This window comes from Ascaphus truei, chromosome 2 (genome assembly GCF_040206685.1).
Source record: "Ascaphus truei isolate aAscTru1 chromosome 2, aAscTru1.hap1, whole genome shotgun sequence".
Taxonomy (NCBI): Eukaryota; Metazoa; Chordata; class Amphibia; order Anura; family Ascaphidae; genus Ascaphus; species Ascaphus truei.
The window spans coordinates 314,082,710-314,103,869 of record NC_134484.1 but is presented as its reverse complement, the minus strand read 5'-3'; the positions used below and the strand labels follow the sequence as shown (position 1 = coordinate 314,103,869).

The following is a 21,160-nucleotide window of genomic DNA, read 5'->3' as shown; positions in this document are numbered from 1 at the left end:
TCCCCAACTGAACACTGGTAAACATCATCCCATGGAAGTGGAGGCCTTAGTGTTCCCTGAACCTCAGGATCACCCCAGCGCTCCGATCATCTTGGGTACTAACGCTGACATTGTACGCGCGGTGTTCCGCATGTATTTGCAAGAGGCGGGAGAAGCCCCGCTGCTGGCCCTAGCCGCCTGCCCCGCCCTCCAAGAGGTCTGCGGCAAAATCGCGACTGAAGAGGAGCATGGGATGCTCTATAGCCAAGAGTGGGGACTGACTCAAATTCCCCCGGGGGAAGGAAGAATGATGGTCGCCGCATGTCACTACCCGGACCGACGCCCGGAGGATCAGCTCTTCTCCCTAGAAAGTGTGGCCCAGGATGAGCACCGGCTGGGCTACGAGGTGTTGGCCTCCGTCAAAAAGTGGCCTGGAAAAATCCCTGAGCGCACCTGGGTATACGTGCGGAACATCTCCCCATATCCCATGAGCATTGATCGGCGCTAGCCGCTGGGCAGAATATACCCCGTGACCCCCGAAGAGAAGGGCGTAACGGGGCGTCCCCGTAACTATGGTCATACCTCCGGATCCCGGCTAGAATTCGACTTTGGGGATTATTCGCTCCCAGAGGAATGGAGGGAAAGGCTGCGGATCGAGTTACAAAAGCGCCGACATGTGTTCTCCACCAGTGACATGGATGTGGGGTGCAGCCGCAGTGCCCGCCACATTATCCGAATGAGCGATGCTACTCCCTTCCGGGAACGTTCCCGACGGCTCGCACCACGGGACGTAGACGAAGTGAGGAGGTTACTCGCCGAAATGGAGAGGGCTGGGATCGTGCAGGGATCCCGAAGTCCTTACGCATCACCCATCGTGGTAGTCCGCAAAAAGAACGGGACCGTACGTCTATGCGTGGACTACAGAACCCTAAATACCCGCACCATTCCCGATCAATACACGCTGCCCCGAATCGAAGATCTACTGAACGCTCTGACGGGAAGTACATGGTTCAGCGTACTCGATCTCAGGTCAGGGTATTACCAGGTACCCATGGGCCAGGAGGACCAAGAAAAGACGGCCTTCATCTGCCCATTAGGGTTTTATCAGTTCACCCGCATGCCGCAAGGGATCTGTGGGGCACCCGCCACGTTCCAGCGATTAATGGAAAAGACTCTCGGAGACCTGAACCCGCAAGAATGCTTAGTGTACCTGAATGACATTATAGTGTTCGGGCGAACTCTAGAAGAACACTCCGAGAGACTAATGAAGGTACTGGATAGACTTCAGGAGGAGGGCCTCAAACTGTCTCTGGACAAATGTAAATTCTGTCGGTCCTCCGTGACGTATGTGGGCCACATCGTATCGGCCGAAGGGGTGTCCACCGATCCCGGGAAGATAGAAGCGGTGGTGAACTGGCCTAGGCCTCATAATGTCCAAGAGTTGCGGTCGTTCTTGGGATTTTGTGGCTATTACCGGCGGTTCGTGGAAGGCTACTCCAGCAAAGCCAAGCTGTTGAACGATCTTCTAAAGGTAGAAACCGAGAGAAAGGGGGTCACGGCGCAAACACCCTTTGGGGAGAAATGGACCCCAGAATGTGAACAGGCATTCCTGAACTTAAAGACTAGCCTCACTCAGGCCCCGGTCTTGGCCTATGCGGATCCAGAACGGGAATATGTCCTACATGTAGATGCTAGCCTTAGTGGGCTGGGGGCTGTATTGCATCAGAAGTATGAGACAGGGCTACGTCCAGTGGCCTATGCGAGCCGAAGCTTGACACTTAGTGAGCAGAACTATCCGGTCCATAAACTGGAATTCTTGGCCCTAAAATGGGCAGTGGTGGACAAGCTGCACGACTACCTGTATGGGGTACAGTTCGAAGTACGCACGGACAACAACCCCATGACATATATAAATACGTTTGCCAAATTGGACGCCACGGGACACCGTTGGTTAGCTGCCCTGGCCAACTACAGGTTCAACCTTAAATACGTACCCGGACCCACCAACATAGGTGCCGACGCCCTGTCTCGTCGACCTGGCCTTCAATCTACCCCTGATGAGGAAGTATGGGAAGAAATACCGGGTCCCGGGATTCGTGCTCTATGCTCCGTGGCTGCGGTAGTCGACAATCAGGTAGCATTCTCGGAATTACGGGTTGCTGACTCTTTGGGATGCCACTCGCGAGCCATTCCTCGGGCCTATCAAGGTCGAGAAGGGATGAATATCACGGAAGATAATATCATCTCGTGGAGGGACCTAGTGCATTACCAAACTCAAGACCCCATAGTGGAGCTGGCCCGTCAAGCGGTACAACAAGATAATCCTTCTATACTTAAGCAAGCTCCCAAAAACTTGGTGAAACTCCTGTTGAATGAGTTTGGGAAGTTCGAAATGGACAATTGTTTGTTATATCGGGTGATACCATATCATAACCATCCCGATCGGCGTCAGCTGTTTCTACCGGAACGCTTGAGGACTATGGTCCTTCGGGCCCTTCACGATGACCATGGCCATCTGGGCATTGATAAGACATTTGGGCTACTACAGGATAGGTTCTATTGGCCTAGGATGAGAGAGTCCGTGGAGCAGCATTGTCGAAGGTGTAATCGCTGCTTACAAAGGAAAACACTGCCCACCAGGGCGGCTCCCATGGCACACTTGAAAAGTTCGGGCCCCATGGATCTGGTGTGTATGGATTTTCTCTGTATTGAGCCCGACAGCCGGGGCATTAGCAATGTTCTCGTGATCACTGACCACTACACCAGGTACGCCCAAGCGTTCCCTACGAAAGATCAGAAGGCCGTAACGGTGGCCCGAGTCCTGTGGGAAAAGTATTTCATTCATTATGGATTACCAAATCGTCTTCACTCTGATCAGGGCAGGGACTTTGAGAGTACGCTGATAAAGGAATTGCTCACACTACTGAACATTGCCAAGTCACGTACCACCCCGTACCACCCCGAAGGGGATGCTTTGCCCGAGCGGTTCAGTCGCACCTTGTTAGATATGTTAGGAACTCTGACAAGCCCACAAAAGACAGAGTGGAGTAAGCACGTGGAGACGTTGGTACATGCGTATAATTGTACCCGGCATGAGTCCACCGAGTACACCCCGTACTTTTTGATGTTTAGAAGAGAAGCACGGTTACCGGTGGATGTGCGACTGCGGATATCTACCGATGGGGTATCCAACAGAACGCATTTTCGATATGTACAGCGGCTAAGGGACAGTCTGCAGCAGGCCTATTATAAATTGGCTGAACGAACGGCAGCGCAATTGAATGCGGGAAATAAAAGACGCTACGATCACAAAGTACGTCACAAGGAAATTCACCCCGGGGACGCGGTCCTCTTACGCAACTTAGGTGTTCCTGGGAAACATAAATTGGCGGACCGGTGGCGGGAAGGTGTGTACGAGGTGGAGTTTGGCGGACCGGTGGCGGGAAGGTGTGTACGAGGTGGAGTCACAGATGCCTGGCCTTCCTGTGTATCGGATCAAGGACTCCGAAGGCCGCGTAAAAGTGTGGCATAGGAATCACCTACTTCCCATACCTCAAGTAGGGAACGACGAGTTTGAATTACCCGCTAAGCCAATAGATGGAGAAGTTGAAAACCCAGAGGATGGCCTAGAGACTGTAAAATTTGCCACCTCTGAGGATCCGATGGAAGGAACCTCTCAAAGGGGCCTTCCGGCCGCGGGGGCATCTCCCGAAGGAGCCACGGGTAAAGAGCCTCTTGGCCCGAACATCGACAATCTGACTCCAGTGAGTCAGTCCCTAGATCCACAAAGCCCATGTTTCACACCCCAGAGAGACTGTACTAATGCTGAAAACCCCTCAAGGGTAGAGATGGAAACACCAGTTGAGACTGGATACTCTGCAGAGGAAGCAGAGGAGAATCAACCTCGGCGAAGTCAAAGAACCAGTCAGCCTCCCATGCGAATGGCATATGATCAATTTGGGGCACCCCATTATGAGGCTCAGCAGTGGGCTCGGCATAGAATGCAAGCTATGGTGGTACTGTTCAACGAAATGTGTAACCTAATCTAGGGAAAAGAGGGCTGTGTAAATAAGTTCCTATATATGTTGTTTAGGTAGTCCAGCGGGGACGTTGGATTCTGGAGAGGGGAGAATGTAAGGATGTGTATACATATATATGAGGGTTCCGCGCTGTCACTAATAAAGGAAGCGCCATACTGTTCTTTTGCCAGTAAGGTCACTGTGTGAATAGTCAGGCTGCGCATGCGCGAGGGAAGCGCGCGAAAGGCAACCAATCTGGAGGGACTTTGGGGGTTGCACTCTGAACTCTGAACTGTGGGAGAGTCAGCTGAGGCTGAGGACCAATAGGGTGCGAGACTCTGGATGGAGAGAGAGGATGCGTGTGGGCGGTGGGAGACACGAGTGAGAGGTGAAGGAGGAAGGTGGCGGAACCTCGTGTGCGGGAGCGGAGGGTCAGTGACCCTTCCGCTTAGGTCAGAGACATTCCCCAGCCCCCAGGAGCATTACCCCTGTCCTCGTAGGGTGCCGCTTTTGTAGGGATGGCCGTAGCAGTTAGGGACGTATTCCCTTAGTGCGGGTTCAGCTGCGGAGTCGCGGACGCCATCTTGGTCTGGAGAACAGACCACACAGCATAGCGGAGTGTCGGCGCAAGGCTGGATCAACACTACGGACCCTTTGTGAAGTGGTGTGGTCACCGTAGTGACCGGAAGGTATCGTTAGTCAACAAGTGCACCTACATCGGTCACCAGGCGCTGATCCCGCCTCCCACTAACTAATTGGGGGCACTAGTGTGCCATCAAACTATTCCATACAGCTAATAGTTGCAGGACATACTCCTTGGGAGAGTGGCAGAGCCACCTGTGTACAGAACATTATCCCTATCAAGGTGTGGCCGAGCCACAGTGTGTTATGTTGTGATTGTAGAGTATAAGGGTCTTACGCATGTTATGTATACTCTGCAAGATTCCATTAGTTAATATCAATAGTAAAAGGTTGCCTGTTGCACAATACGATTGTTATGTTTTCTTGCTCAGGGTAGATCCTCTACTATGGGGATCCTGGGTAAGTGGAGGCGCTGCACCATGATAAGTGAGGGTATGACCCCAGGCTCCCCAACAGCGGAGGCTTAGAGCTCCTGAAGCCGCAGGTAACACACAACACCAGTAGTTCCTTAGTGCAGGGGTTCACAAAAAGGGCTACATAAGGAACTGCAACCTTCTCTATTAGCACGTCTGAGATCAGATGCATTGTAAATTCTTCTATATTTGGTACCATTTTCAAACGACCTGAAAATTGCATGCAACCCTTAAGGGATGCTCAGGAACCCAAAGGTTCCTAGGAACCCTGGTTGAAAAACACTGATCTAGTCCTGGTTCTTCAAGTCGTCATTATCCATAGAAAGGTACGACCCTTGAGAACCAGAATCGACAAGTGCAGAAGTGCAGAGTTGAATATATGATAATAGAATGTGTAGGGGTGCTGCAAATATATTTTAAAAAAGGCCATATCTCTCGAGTCTGAAGGTGGCAACCGGATGTAAAAACAGGGCGAGCTGCCTCCAAGAGAACCCCGGTTCAGGTTATTTTATTTATATATATATATTTTTTCAAATCCCAGCAAAACGTGAGCTTGTTTTTCCCCAGCTTCCTATTCACACTATAAAAAAAAGTGGGTCTGCAAAAGCAGCCCATACACAAAAAACTCGAGATATGTACAGTATCAGTTTGTTCTTTTACCTGGTGCAAGACTGATCTGGCATCAATCTACACTGAAATGCAACGTATGAAAGATTTAATACACATTTCTTCCATTTAATACTGATCTCTGAAGCACACGTGGATTTAAAAAATAATAACTGTCCCAATTATAGATGCAAACTATGACAAATCTCATTATAATGGTGTATTTGGTTTCAACTCGTCCCATAAATGCACCGACAGTATAACAACTCCCCAAATCTCTCAATGATGCATGTGGAGAAAATGTGATGCAAATGTCATTGACATATTGTCACAACAAAAAAGTTGGCACCAATAGGATCACAGGGAGTTTATTAATGAAATGCAATAATGCCGATCGAGGGGTATTATCACACAGAACTGACTTTAATTAGACTTTTCATAAAACAGCACTATTGCAGTTTAATACAGTAATTAGAGATCATAATGCAATCTTTGCCAATGCGCGAAACGCATAACAGTTCTCTCTGCTAGTTCTTTACATTTTATAATGTTTCTTATGGCCCAATAAATATGTTTTTAATATATATCTGAGCGATCCAGCCTTATCATTTTTCAGTAGTGCACCGCCTTTCTCTTCCCCCACCGGATTACATTTTCTGGTTTTCAACTGCAAGCAGGGAGCACGCTACCTCAGGACACTGTCTACATGGTTGTGAGTAAAAGAATTTTCATACACTTTTGCTGTTTTGAGCCTTATCCCAGGAAATTGAACCTTGTATGTTGTGAGGGGGTCAAAGTCTGTCCTACTTTGACATTCTATTGACATCCCCTCTAGATACTACTACTCAAGTGTTTCTCTCCAAAACCGGGAATATTATTGATTGTGGTCCTTATCCTTTCCATTGCTATTATGGATGATCCGGATCTTCTGATTTTATGAACATTACAATAAGGATACGACTATCACTTGAACACTCTGGAGCACCGATTCTTGGGAATCATATTCCTCTCTTTTCATATTGTGCAATCTTAAACTCGTACTGTTCCATCACTTTTTTAGAGAAAAAACTCCTCTATACAACATCTGGGGAGATCCCCATGAACGCACCTGAGATACCGGGGAAATATGCTCTCTCTATCTTTCTCTATCTCTTCCTCCTTCAGGGAACAAGCATTATTTTCCGCTCCGGGGACCCCCTGTTCTCTGAGATATATACCTTTTGAAGGTGCTTCCGGTCTATCAATCCTCTTTAATGGTCCGGCGTCGTACAGACCAATAGGAAGCCACAAGTGATGATGTTGATGATGTTGCGGCTTCCTATTGGCCTACAGGATGTTAGACCTTTAAAGAGCCATATTGAACAATGAAGCATGGCAGATACCGGCAGCCCCTTCATAGGTATGTAGCTCGAGAAAGCAGAGGGTGCCTGGAGCGGAAATTAACACGGTTCATTTCCAGAATTGAGTTTTGTGACCCCTGCTTCCCACCTAAGGCAAAAAATTTTTGTATTATTATCCCATTAAAATGTCATCGGCACCTTAGACCTTGACAGTTGTGGGGCACCATGTAATTATGTTACTGACGTTTTGGGAGAAAGTTGATCCTTTTAGCAGTCCAGCCCCTAACAAGTCAAAAGCTCAAATTATCACTTATCTAAGAATTCAGTTTATGTGTAGAGATAATTAAAATATGGGTATATGTAGAAAAATGGGTGAGGTGACCGGTGAATGAAGCCTGCCCATCACCAAAAATCAAACAAACATGTAAGGCCTCCCTGCTTGGCAACATACAGTACCTATAGCTCAGTTCCACTCATTAATAGTTCCTGGGGACGTTTATACAATATTTTGGTACCATGCAAACATTTCATAGTTATGTTCTACTTCTCTTAATAAAACATTATTTAGGATGAGCAATACTGCACATCATTGGCTTGTGAGCAACACTTTACTGTAATAATGAATACCTTGTATATTGATACCTTTAAACCAAACGTGGTTCTTTTCTGAATAGGGAAGATTCATATTCAAAGTCAATTTTCTAAACAGGAAACAAGTGCACATATTATTTGCCTTTAGGTTGTCTTTTGATAATGTAAACCAAGTGTATAGGAGAGATGTTATCTGCCACTTGTCCAAAAATAAAGATGTCAGTTTCCCAAACAGCTCTTACATTTTAATTTTTTTAAACCACAACATTTAAAGTTCAAAAATCCCTAAAACATGTCTCGTAGTAATATAAAAAAAGGTATTTCCTGCCCAAGCTTCTACAGCTTTTAGCTCAATGCACGAGACACAAATATAATGGTATTGCTAAATGTGTCCCAGAAACAGAGGGAAAGATAAAAAAAAAAGCCAAAGAAAGCAGGGAGAATTAAAAGATGTGGGTCCTTTGTTTGTTAAAAATTAGACACTACTTTACTTATTGAAGCTGGAGGTAGCCTGTGCTATACCAATGAAAACGTTCTGCCAAGTACTGTACTAAAACTAGCCTTATAGGAAGAAAGAAATGCACAGATCTTACATAAAGGAAGGGATGTAGTCATTTGATGACAATAAAAAAGACTTTCTAAAGAAAATAGAAATGGTGTCTGTTGATTTCCTCAATTTTACTCAATATTTATCAGGAAAGACTAAAGGACCTCACTATGTACAGCTTAGAGGATAGAAGGGAGATTGGGGGATATGGTTAAAACTTTCAAATCCATAAAGGGGTTCCACAAAATACAGACTGCCCCCCTCCTGCTCGCGCCCCCCCCCCTTACCTTGGCTCTGGCATCAAATGACACAGCATGGTCATGTGACATAATTTTGCCATGGCAATGTGACATCACGGGACCCGCCGCATTGCCATGACAATACGTCGCTGGAAGCCAAGGTAAGGGAATTTACAGAGGCCTCGTGCGGTCCCCTGGCATTTTACTTAAATGCCTTCGTCGAATTACGGGGGCACTGTTACCACCAAGCCCCCTTGGAAAAAATCCCCACGCCCTGGGGTGCACATCCCCAGTTTTCACACCCCTGATCTAAACGATATCACAGTCTACAACGAATCTACACTTCTCCAGGAACAATACAGCTAGTAAAACTTTGAATGGTGTCATGGATGGACCAATGTTATGCTAATATCACTTGTGAGCACATTCATGTCTCAGACAGCTCTGCAACCCTGCTTTTCACCATTAGCTCTTAGCATACAATGCTCCCATTACAGCTAGGGATTCTGGGTAATGACATGCACATGAGCACAGTGTCACCTTTCTTTTCTATTTTTACATGGACCCCTACTAGCGTATGCCGGACGTATTACGCAACTTTTCAGCACAGCCTGGGATAAAGAAGTGCATAGCCAGTAAACTAACTCACAGACAGCTGTTTAAACCTTTCGAGTCTCATTAACATGCAATGAGAAGTTGGAATAGGTTTCGACCATAAATCAACTTTTTTAAAGAATGCATTTTTTTTCAATTAAAAGCAAAATGGATTGACAGTAAATTTGTATTTTTATCCTTGATTTGCTGGCTTCCGAAGAGCTTGCACCAAAGTTCATGAAAACTCCCAATTCTGCATTACCATCACTTCCCACATTAGTAAATCATCTCATCAGCTCCCCCAAAATAACTTCTTCCTCATCCAGTTATGATCCTAATCAGCAAAAATGCAACATCTTTATCCTTACAGTGTAGCTTTATTGACAGAAGTGCTGATAGTCAGTACTTAAATCCTCAAGAAAATGGGGAAGAATTCTCAGGAGAGTCATACTGTACATTGAATGTTTTTCAAATGATACTCAGGTCAGAGTAAAATGTGAGCTATTTATAAACTAATGACAATATGCTATAGATTACATGTAAAAAATGCACAACTAACATTGTTCCTGGAAATAATTTTACTATAAAGTATTAAGGGCCATATTAAATAAAATGTGCTACACCATAAGATCCCTTCCATGCTGGAAGATATCATATGGCACATTCACTTGAATGGGCCATATAGAACCATATTTACTCAGCAGGGTTACTCCAATGGGAACAGAAGACACCTTAGAGCCTATTTAGTTGAATATGTTATTTCAGTTGAATGGGTTGTACTTGGCTATATTTATTAAGCAGTACTAGAAGGTATCTTTTGGAGTAGGACTTAGTAAATATGACTCTAACTATTTGAAGCACTTATCTGAGGAATAAACTTCACACCTAGACATTATTTTGAACTTTGGTTTATGGCTGTGCCAATTCACATGGCCCCTCACCCCTTCTTTGAAACAAAACAACTAATCATATTTGTGTTTACATGTGACTTCAGCATGTACTCACCAGTACCTTGTTAGAATCAGCAAAAATTTTTTTAAAAAATACTGAAACAAATGTATACCACTCAATATCCTTACTTGTGTGGTAATGGGTGGTCATATCCAAATGCCATAGCAAATATTTTATGAGTTGATATCACAATACAGTTGTCCAACCTTTCTTAAAGCAGCAAAACGTGAAATTGTATGGGTTTAAATTAATAAAATAACGAACAATTGCTTAACTGAGGAAGAACTTCATAGGCGGCTTGATAACATTAAAGTAAATAAGGCACCTGGCCCCGATGGCATACATCCAAGAGTTCCTAAGGAGTTAATTTCAGTAATAGCCAAGCCATTATATTTAATATTCAGGGACTCAATTTCCACAGGCCCAGTACAACAAGATTGGTGTGATGCAGATGTGGTGCCTATATTTAAAAAGGGAGCTAAATCACAACCGGGGAATTACAGACCTGTAAGACTGACATCAATAGTGGGGAAACTACTTGAAGGTTTAGGTAGAATCCAGACAGGAAAAGTCGGTGCACAGCCCGAAAAAAAAGGGTTTTAATTTGGCTCCTCATACACATTTTGATTTATTCAATATCATTATTGACCTTCAGAAATACACTCGTAAGCTACCTCTTAAGAAGCTCTTTTCTAATAAAATCACTGATCAGAATGTATTAGATGAGACTGATGATACAAGCGTTACAGGTTTTGATGCACATTCCAGTACATTTAAAGAGTCTACATTTATATTATATATGGAAGTGTTATATCAAGAAAGTTGCACTTTGAAAGTTGTCAGGATACTGACTCATCCCCCTTTTTTGGTCACAGACTCAGGTCTCAGGAAAAAATCCCTACTTATTCCTAGCTCTGCCAGGGGTCCATATACAGGCATACCCCGCATTAACATACGCAATGGGACCGGAGCATGTATGTAAAGTGAAAATGTACTTAAAGTGAAGCACTACCTTTTTCCCACTTATCGATGCATGTACTGTACTGCAATCGTCATATATGTGCATAACTGATGTAAATAACGCATGTGTAACAGGCTCTATACTCTCCCTGCTTGTGCACAGCTTCGGTACAGGTAGGGAGCCGGTATTGCTGTTCAGGACGTGCTGACAGGCGCATGCGTGAGCTGCCGTTTGCCTATTGGGCGACATGTACTTGCTCGCGAGTGTACTTAAAGTGAGTGTACTTAAAGCGGGGTATGCCTGTATCTCTGCATAAGAGAAGCTAGTCGAGAGGGAAGTCAGGATTTTAGCAGGTGGATTTTCTTTTTCAACACCAACTTTTGACAATCTAACTTCTGAAGAGAGATCAGATTTGAATATCCTTAGAGATAACGATTCTATAGTAATCAAGAGTGTCGATAAAGGGGGAGCAATTGTCGTTCAGTCGACATCTAAATATAGAGCTGAAGCCCTAAGACAATTAGGAGATGAGGTACTCTATGCTAAACTTAAAAAGAGACCCCACTAGTGCATTTCTGCAGGATCTACAAGATCTATTGGAACTTGGTAGCACATTACATGTGCTCAATACAAAAGAACATCAGTTTTTGAATTGTTAACACCCTATCATACCGGTGTTCCACCATCTCCCAAATATCCACAAATCGCTCGACAGCCCTCCAGGCCGGCCCATTGTGTCGAGCATTTGATCTTTGTGAGATGGTGTGTCCCGATATGTTGATGGTTTCTACAACCATTGGTATTTAGTTTACCTTCCTATATCCGAGATACTACAGATCTTCCGCTTGCTATGGAGGGAGTTGTCTGGGATTATCGGTGGGTTACCATGGACGTCACATACACCATTATTAAGCACAATCACGGCCTCCGGGCCAGTCAACACTATTTGCAATTTTCACCATTATCAATATCACGTTTATCACTGATTACGTATTATTTTGATTTACTCACAATTATTTCTTATTTGATTCACAGTTTTATCTCCAGAAGAATGGTACTGCAATGGGGACTTCCTTTGCCCCTTCCTATGCGAACCTTTTTATGGGTCTATGGAAACACATTCACATTTATGGTAGCACAAATAGTTTTCGTCAGCATATTGTTTTTTATAAAAGCTATATAGACGATTTAATTTTCATATGGGTTGGTGACACAGACACTTTAAACACTTTTATTGTCACTTTAAATAAAAATTATATTAATTTAAAGTTCACTTTTGAAACAAATTTCCATCATATTAATTTTCTTGATGTGACGTTCTATATAGACATGAACAACCTAATACAAACAGACATTTATAAGAACACACACCAGGAACTCCTTCCTCAATGCGGCAAACAGTCATCCGAGATCCTTTATTCGTTGGATCCCTAAAGGGTCATTTCTTCGTAATAGAAGACTCTGCTCAGAGGATGGTTCATTTTTAGAACATTCAAAGGCTCTTAGTACAAGATTCACATTTAGAGGCTATTGTAAGGATGATATAGAAGTAGCCTTTGATCAGGCCAAATAAACAGATAGAAAGGATCTAGTCCGTTGGAAAAAAACGCAGAAATAAGAGATGTGTCCATAGCCCTTTATTTGCTACTCAATTTAACAATCAGGTGAATCAAATTTGCACGATAGTCCATAGACATTGGGACACTCTAAAGTTAGATTAGGATCTTCAATCGATTACACAAGAGGGACCGAGATTCACTTTCAAGAAAGTGAGATCTTTAGCATCCTCTGTATCCCTGAGTCTTTCATTCCTCTCATATTAAACAGATCCATGGTATACCAGTTGGGTTCCACAGATGTTGTTATTGTGGATGGTGCCGGTTTGCCAAAGCCATGAAAAAATGGAACAGTACACAGCCCAAATCTAGTTATAAGATCTCCACTTTTATCAACTGCCACACAAGTTTTGTCATTTACGTGCTCAGGTGCAGTTGTGGTAAAAGATATGTGGGACAGACTATCAGACCCTTAAAGACAATGGTTGCTGAACATGCTCGTTTAATTAAAAGGAAAGACCTGTCACATCCAGTGTCCAGACATTTTACGGAATGTCAATTAAGGGGTCTAGACAACTTTTAATTCTACAGGGTATTGTGCACCACACATCAGGGGAGGTGATAGACTTAATGCACCACACATCAGGGGAGGTGATAGACTTAATCTTTTAAATAAAAAATAAATTTATTGGATTTTCATATTGGTTACTCTCGCACGCACGGCCGTACTCTCCAACACTCTGTCCACACCTGACAACCTAGTCCCCAAAATACAGAGGGGCCATTGAGCACCCAAACACCCTGGTGTCCACAAGTAGTAACTCACCCAATGTGTGAGACAGCGCTGCCCCACTAGAACTGAAGGTGTATAGTTGGTGCACTTGGTGAGGTACCTGCCGGGTGATCACACACCCGGTAGTGCCGACTGAGATAAGGGATCTGCTGATCCAGCGACGTAGTCTACGATGGCGTCTGCCTCCACGTGGGGTGGTATCCGGTTTGAGTGTCCCACACTGAAGAGAGTCTCTTTGTCTTTCGGTGGTGGTCTGGTCCCAGGCCACAGGCCACAACTGCTGTGTGGCATTCTGCTAGGTCCCTGACACTAGTGAGGCTAATGGGCAGTGTCCCTCAGGGCCTGTCCCTGTAGCAGCCACAAACTATACGGGGAGTCGGGGCCTAGCTGGGGCCTAAGGGGGTCTCTAGCCTAGTGCAGGGGCCACTGACACCCTGCACACGCACACTCTACCTTCCAACTGGCATGGTCTCCAGCGCACCAAATGTATCGATTCCCTAGCAGGGGAATCTTGGTACCCTATTGGCCGCTGTCTGTCATCTGACTAATAACCCTATGGCATTCTGGGGGCTGTAGTTCCCCATGTGGAGCCTAACAGTAATGGCCGCCACTCGTGCTTGCTACTGCGCATACGCGATCCTGATAATGGCCGCCGAACCTAATATGCCTCTGCTCATGCATGATTGTACACAAGATGGTGGCACCCTGGATAATCAGGCCGCCGCGGAGCCTACAGAGTGCTCCCTACATTGCCCTCACTCTCTCCCCCTCCCACCAAGTGTGCGCGCGCCAGCCACAACCTCTCGTCGTTCCACCGCTGTAGTGGAGGTAAGCGGGAGAACCGGAGGCCGGGGTACCAGGGGACAGGGGGAAGGAACCCTGCTACAATAATTTTTTCTGTCTAAAGGGTTGAGCCTTGATATATGATAGTCACATTTATAATCACATCTGTTCTGTGACATATTAATTGATTCAATCAATTTGCATCTGATTGGATCGGTCAGGACATCCTATATCAAAGCACAACTCATTCTAACAAATCACTCTTTGACAAAGTGCCCTGTGCGTGAAACCCGTTAGAGGATCTGTCAGGACTCTACTTTGATGTTTTTAGAGCAATAAATGCTCTAATTGGTCACCATGTCCAGCGTTGGTTTTTTCGAGCTGTGCACCAGCTTTTCATGTCTGAATTTTATCTCAGCCACCAAATTAATAAAGGGGGTGGATAATATGATTTACGAGGAGAGGCTAGCTAAATTAGAAAAGAGGTGTCTAAGAGGGGATATGATAACCATATACAAATATATTCGAGGACAATACAATGAGCTTTCAAAAGAACTATTCATCCCAAAGGCTGTACAAAGGACTCAGGTCATCTCTTAATGTTGAAGGAAAGGAGATTTCACCAGCAACAAAGGAAAGGGTTCTTTACATTAAGTGCAGTTAAAATGTGGAATTCATTACCCATGGAGACTGTGATGGCAGATACAATAGATATGTTCAAAAAAAGGTTGGGCATCTTTTTAGGAAGGAAGGTATACAGGGATATACCAAATAAGTAAACATGGGAAGAATGTTGATACAGGGAGTAATCTAATTGTCAATATTTGGAGTCAGGAAGGAATTTATTTTTCCCCTTATGAGATATCATTAGATGATATGCCACTGGGGGTTGTTTGTTGGCCTTCCTCTGAATCAATATACTGCAAGTACAAATATAGGATAAAGTATCTGTCATCTAACTTTAGCAAAGGTTGAACGTATGTCTTTTTTCAACCTCATCTACTATGTAACTACTATGTAGTTCTGTAATATTAGATAACAGTGTCTGTTTCATTTGTAATGAATTTTAAAGCATCCTTTGATTTCTATAGCAGGTGCCCACCTCCCAAGCAGTGCCAGGTCTTTGCAACACTTTCCTGATTGTGATAATTTGTTGTCAATGTTCCCAGCATTTTCAGTTGCAAACTGTAACAATAGATAAAGTTACCTTAGTAATATAAGGATGCATTGTAGCATGACAACAGTTACTGAAGTATTGATTGAAACTGAAATTCGGCCATTATGATAGGCACACAATCAGGATTTTACAGATTTATTACAGGAGCACCAAACGATTGCCAGCTTAGGTAAGAATGTAGAATTATACAGTGTCACATCGTTATACATATAAAAATAAGAAAAAAAGATTAAGAAGAAGAGTAGTATTGCTGCTTTAATCCACTAAGTATCCCAGTGGCACTTGTGCGACTGCTTCCAACCTTTTGCAAGAAAACACCTCTACCAATCACACAGCTATAGCACAACCTCCTCAAGTTTTACGTGAGTAGAATAAAAACCGAGTCAGACCTGGCACACTATATAGAATAAACAAAGTTATGGTAAATCCATAAAGAAGCAGTGGCTCCAGCAAGATGATCAAGAGTCTCTCCACACTCGACAGGAATCATGCAATAAAAATACAAAAGCAAGCTGGGCACTAATGCGAAAAGATTTAATCTCACAAAAATAGACAATAGATATTATCAACTTTTCGGATCTACAGTCGGACGTTCCTCAGGGCTTATCGGCCCACCTTGCTCTTACATAAGTAGAAACCACCCCATCCTGCTTAGCAACTCTGGCAGACCACTGCTTGTCCCAAAATCTTTAAGATGATAACACCATACACTACTCACTCATATCCCCAAATGATGCTTGGGGAGAACTTCCTCTCTACCAAACTGGAATCCAGTGCAACAAAGTCCTACCAGTGCAATTTAAACAATAACTGTAGAATACTAGGAATTCAATGTACTGTATGTACATGTTTATTTCTATAGCGTCATCCATGTACATACAGTAGCACTTCAGTAATACTCTTAACAAATTAATATGAGAATTTAGGTGACAAAATAATATGTTCATGGTCTCTTCGCTCTAGTCTTACTTATTATTCATTTATTGTTGTTATTAATATATGTGCTAAGTTCAACATAAGCTCATAGTTGACTGAGTTTTTTGCCCAAGAAAAGTTGGATACCCCCATTGTAATTTGTGAACCCTGTATCCCCTTTGGCTGTATGTAAACTCTCTCCGATTCGCAAGCTGATTAGATAGTTAGACAATGTATAACAAAGCACATTACACTGATGTAGTCCAAAAATAATGCTTGCTACAGTACATAGCCCAAAAAGCACTCTTGGTTGCACTTGCATAAAACCTACATACTTTATCATGTAACCATGAGGTACAATAATTATTTCCGTGACTTGTAACTCTAAAAACTGGATCAACATGTTCTGTTGACCTAACCCACGTGGCCATCTCAATTATATCCCTTCAAGATTCCACTAAAGTTTATTTGCATCAACCTCTCAATAGCTTAAAGTACATCACTTTCTTTATTATTTCATTATCTCCCCATCAGGGTCCCTTCTTTATCCTGCCACAGCAGAATCAGCCAAATGCGACTTTTTCGTCTGCACAGCTTGTGCCATGTAGATTGCAGTCTTGATAAACAATACCCAAGGATAGGGGAGAAGTGCAACACCATAACAAACCTCAGAAGACTAACTTCATTTTTAATTACATCCTTCCTTGTTTTCTTGAAGGGATAAAAGTGTAAATAACGTACATGCCATAATGCTTAAATTACACGTCAAACACTTCCAAAATCTAATCAAAGCGCACCTTAGAAAGCTCATCTAAGCTATTGTGACTGGTTTAGGACTCTACACATAGAATGCCTGACAGCCCTGCAAATTCATGCCATCAATGTTCACTTCCAAATTACAGGGAGCATTCTTCCGATTATACCTGAAGCAACAGATATTAGGGATTCCATTAACTAAAGCTAATAGCAGAAAAGTGTGCATGCATTGACATTTTTTATACATCTGCGCTTGCCATCATGTGCATTGTAACCTTGTGCAAATGACCACATGCTATATATTACACATACAAATACAGAGATAACATTGTTCCTGCAGTTCCCCACTGTTAGAATTATTATTGTTAGCCTTTATTGATGAGACAATATATTCCGCAGCATATGACCATGTGTGAAAAGGATAAAAATGAACACTATAGCGTTCCAAAATATGACATTAAAATTAGCACCAAGTGGTACAACAGTTAGAAAGAATGCAAAAAAGTGACTGGAGATCTTGATAAATGTTCCCCATAGAATCTCTGTGGTATCTCTTCATCTTAAGTCTCTTTCTCAAGATGTAAACTGTAGATAGCTTTTACTTGAAAGCTACAATGTGAAGAAGAAAAAATAACTTTGCATGCGATAAAACCACAGGCGTCTCAGGAAGTGCGTGAGCAAAGTTTTGGCATAGGTGACTGGACCAAATGCAGAGAATTCTGTCTAAAATACACGGGAAAACTCCAGGACCTGAATCATTTAGATGAGGTTTTCTTAACACCATTGTTTGAATATTATATGAAATAGATTAGTTAACTACAGTATGTTTATATAAACTAACAAAACATACAGTACAGTATGTGGGAAGATCACAGCACAGCAACATTTTATAAACTGGGCATTATACAATTGCTGAAGGAGGTAATGAGCTCTTTATTACAATTTGGCATTTGTATGTTATATGTGTATGTGTACTATATGTGTGTGTACTGTGTGTGTGTACGGTGTGTGTGTGTGTGTGTGTGTGTGTGTGTGTGTGTGTGTGTGTGTGTGTGTGTGTGTGTGTGTGTGTGTGTGTGTGTGTGTGTGTGTAAAAAAAACTAACGTGTGCTAAAGAGATGTGTGAATACAGTGGCAACTCTAAATTAAACTAATTGTATAAATGTGACTATACTTAATAATAACAAATCCTACAGTGTAGTAGATAGAATCTAAAGATTCTTGGAAATATAAATAAAGATATCCATCCATACTGTACATACATCTATACTAATTATGCAGATATACTAGTCTTTATTTTTCTTGTGTAGCGCATGTTTCCCCCCTTGACATGGAATGGGTGCCCGGGGTCCCAGGGGTAGCATTAGGGGCCCGGCCCTGGCCTCTTTGAATTATTGCCAGCTGCCAGTGTAAAGCCTCTAAAGTCTGTCCTGCCACTGCCCATCTCAGCAGCGCCTCCATTTGTAGCACATGTGCCCCCCCTTTCTGGGAGATCTTGGCCAAGCTTTTGCTACGTGTAGGGCTGATTACCTGTGATGGTACAGGAGAGATGAGATGCCCACGATGTTGTGGGGGAAAGACAGGAAAAACCTCTGGGGATTCTTCTGGTTCTTTACTTCTTGGTGACAGCGCCTCAGATATACTGTAGGGGGCTTCAGTATTGCCAAAGGCGGTCCCCGCTATGACAGTCCTTTACTCCCAATACCTCTCTCCACACAGATTTCCGCTGAGCCAGAAGTATAAATGAGGATGATCTTTATTATAGCAGCCACTGCTGGTGTCGTTACAGCGTATGCTCCAGTTGATCCCTGGCTTCTGGATGGTACTGGTCTGCGGGTAATGGTGAGGCCTCTCTGGATTAGCTTATTGCCTCAGCCCATGAGGGGCTGAGCACATATCTCTCTCCCAGCAGGGAGGAGACGAGGAAAGCTCCTACTCCATGAAGGGATAGTCTCGAACTCTCTCTGACTGTGACTGAAGGTCTCACCCCTAAGGGGCTGAACTCCAATCTATAATGTAGCTACTTCCTTCCTGAGACTCAAGGAGGGAGGATGCAGTATCTGCACCACATTGGTTATTCACAGATCTCTGTGTCACCACCACTCCAGTCACTCAGGAAGTCAGCATGAGGTGGGGGAAACCCCATAGGATAGCCTGTCACTATCTGTATCTTACTAGAACTTACGTGACAGGGAAGGTAGAGAGATTGCTGGATCAGCCATGGCTATTCTCTCCCCTAGGTGAAAGATCCAACGTCCTCGCTTGGATCTAATGTGGGTACCATCCATCCACCTGGTTTCTGCAAACAAATACAGACTACCAACTCTTATCATCCACTGATAACAGCGATGATAATTATATAACTATTCTTCCAAAGAGAAGATACAAGAAAACCCTCACTTATAATGTTTAGGGTCCGGCTTCTTGACCACCCTCCCATCGAATAACTTGGTCCAGATATAATATACTTTAGGAGGCTCTGCTCTATCTTTGAAAATGTATGTGCCCACGAGCCATTCTTCCATTACAGAACGAACCCTGTCATCCTTAATAAATCTGTCATCACTGGTTTTGGTCTTAAGATTCTCAAGAACTGCTAACCTCAACCACTCATAACGGTGTTGATCTATTTTGTCCATTTCAGGTACATACGGAAAGGTGTATCCGGGAGATTGGCGGTACCTATTAAAGATAGCTCGGTCAGCTCTACTTAACCTTTGGATTTTATGGCTATGTCCGTCAGGTAATACCCAGAACTGAGGTTCACTTAACACAACCTCCTGGTAGAATATGGAGGGACCTTTGGGGGTTCTTACTCCCAAATTTATCTCACCCATTCTCTTACGAAGGGCTTCTGCTATCTGATCCTGGGATAGTAGACCTTCCTCCCACCAGTGATCCACAATAGAACCATTTACCAATAGCAGTCTCGTTCTATTTAGACTAGGGGCATAACCCTTGAACATTGAGTCCCACCAATTAAGGGGTTCCCTGGACTCATGTGGACTACTCGATCTTATGTCCATCTGGGAGGACACTCCAGAAGTAGCAGATCTCTGAGATAGGGATGAGTCCCTAAATGACTGGATGAAACTGATAATCAACATTTTTCTTCTCTATGTTTAGATTCTAAGTGCATTGATCTTTTTTTTGTCCAGAGGTAGATGAGGTAGACACAGTAGAAAAGCAGAGGACCAGCAGGCAGCTCTTCACTTCTCCACAGCTCTGCAGAAGTGAAGCTACACAGGGTGTGGCAAGCTCCTACCATGGTTTGAAACAAAGTCCTGTATGGTCACAAGGCATTGCTCCTCCCCTAGGTGGAACTCAGTGTAGGGTAGGACGGACCAAGCAGTGACCAGGCTCCGAATGAGCCAGTCACGATGAGGGGTGTGACTACACTTTGCCGCCCAAAGGGTTGCAACTTGTTACAAACATTTTGCAGAAAGTATTGCTTATTTCTTTGCAACCCACGCGGTCCCGCAGTTTTGGCGGCAGTGCCACCTTGACATTGCCCCGCACTCCATTTTGGGAGCACTACAACAGAGCTAGAATACAATTACACGGGGTCCCCGGTGATGCATCAGGGGCCCAGTACTTTTACTCTTTTTGGACCTGTAGGAAAGTCCAGAGCTGTTAAGGTGCACAATGTCCCTCACGGTTCACTTTAAGGGTCCCGTCCCTTGTAGAACAGAGATGTGGGGTAACACGCTTCCGGGATCATTTTCCCACCGGGTACGTCCCCAAAAACCCAGTACGTTGTGTATGGTGCATGGGATCCCCAGAGCCTGAAAGGTCCCATCTCAGAAACACAATTGATTGTGTGTTGGTAACCAAGGATCCTCACGGTACACTGTAAGGGCCCTGGCCCATGTTCAGGATAATGACCAGTGTAAAGCCTCTAAAGTCTGTCCTGCTACTGCCCATCTCAGCAGCGCCTCAATTTGTAGCACATGTCCGTCCCCCCCTCTTTGGGAGATCTTGGTCAGGCTACTGCTACGTGTAGTGCAGATTAGCTGTGATGGTACAGGAGAGATGAGATGCCCACGATTTTGTGGGGGAAAGACAGGACAAACCTCTGGGGATTCTTCTGGTTCTTTACTTCTTGGTGACAGCGCCTCCAGACATACTGTATGGGACTTCAGCATTGCCGAAGGCGGTCCCCGCTATGACAGTCCTTTATTCCCAATACCTCTCCACACAGAATTCCGCTGAGCCAGAAGTATATATGAGGATGATCTTTATTATAGCAGCCACTGCTGGTTTCATTATAGTGTATGCTCCAATTGATAAGGTAGATC

The 21,160-nt window shown here is 44.0% G+C and overlaps 1 protein-coding gene across 12 annotated transcripts in view; it reads right to left on the bottom strand.

The window, feature by feature from the left end:
• Positions 1-21,160, bottom strand: part of IKZF1 (IKAROS family zinc finger 1) — a 151,425-nt gene that overhangs the window by 50,775 nt on the left and 79,490 nt on the right. The window contains exon 1 of one of the 12 annotated variants that reach the window (XM_075586476.1): positions 11,894-11,984. The exons of 10 other annotated variants lie outside the window; for them this stretch is intronic. The gene's annotated coding sequence lies outside the window, so the exon portion shown is untranslated. Of the gene's footprint in view, positions 1-11,893; positions 11,985-21,160 lie in introns of those variants that run through there. One more of the 12 variants, XM_075586475.1, reaches the window with a different exon arrangement.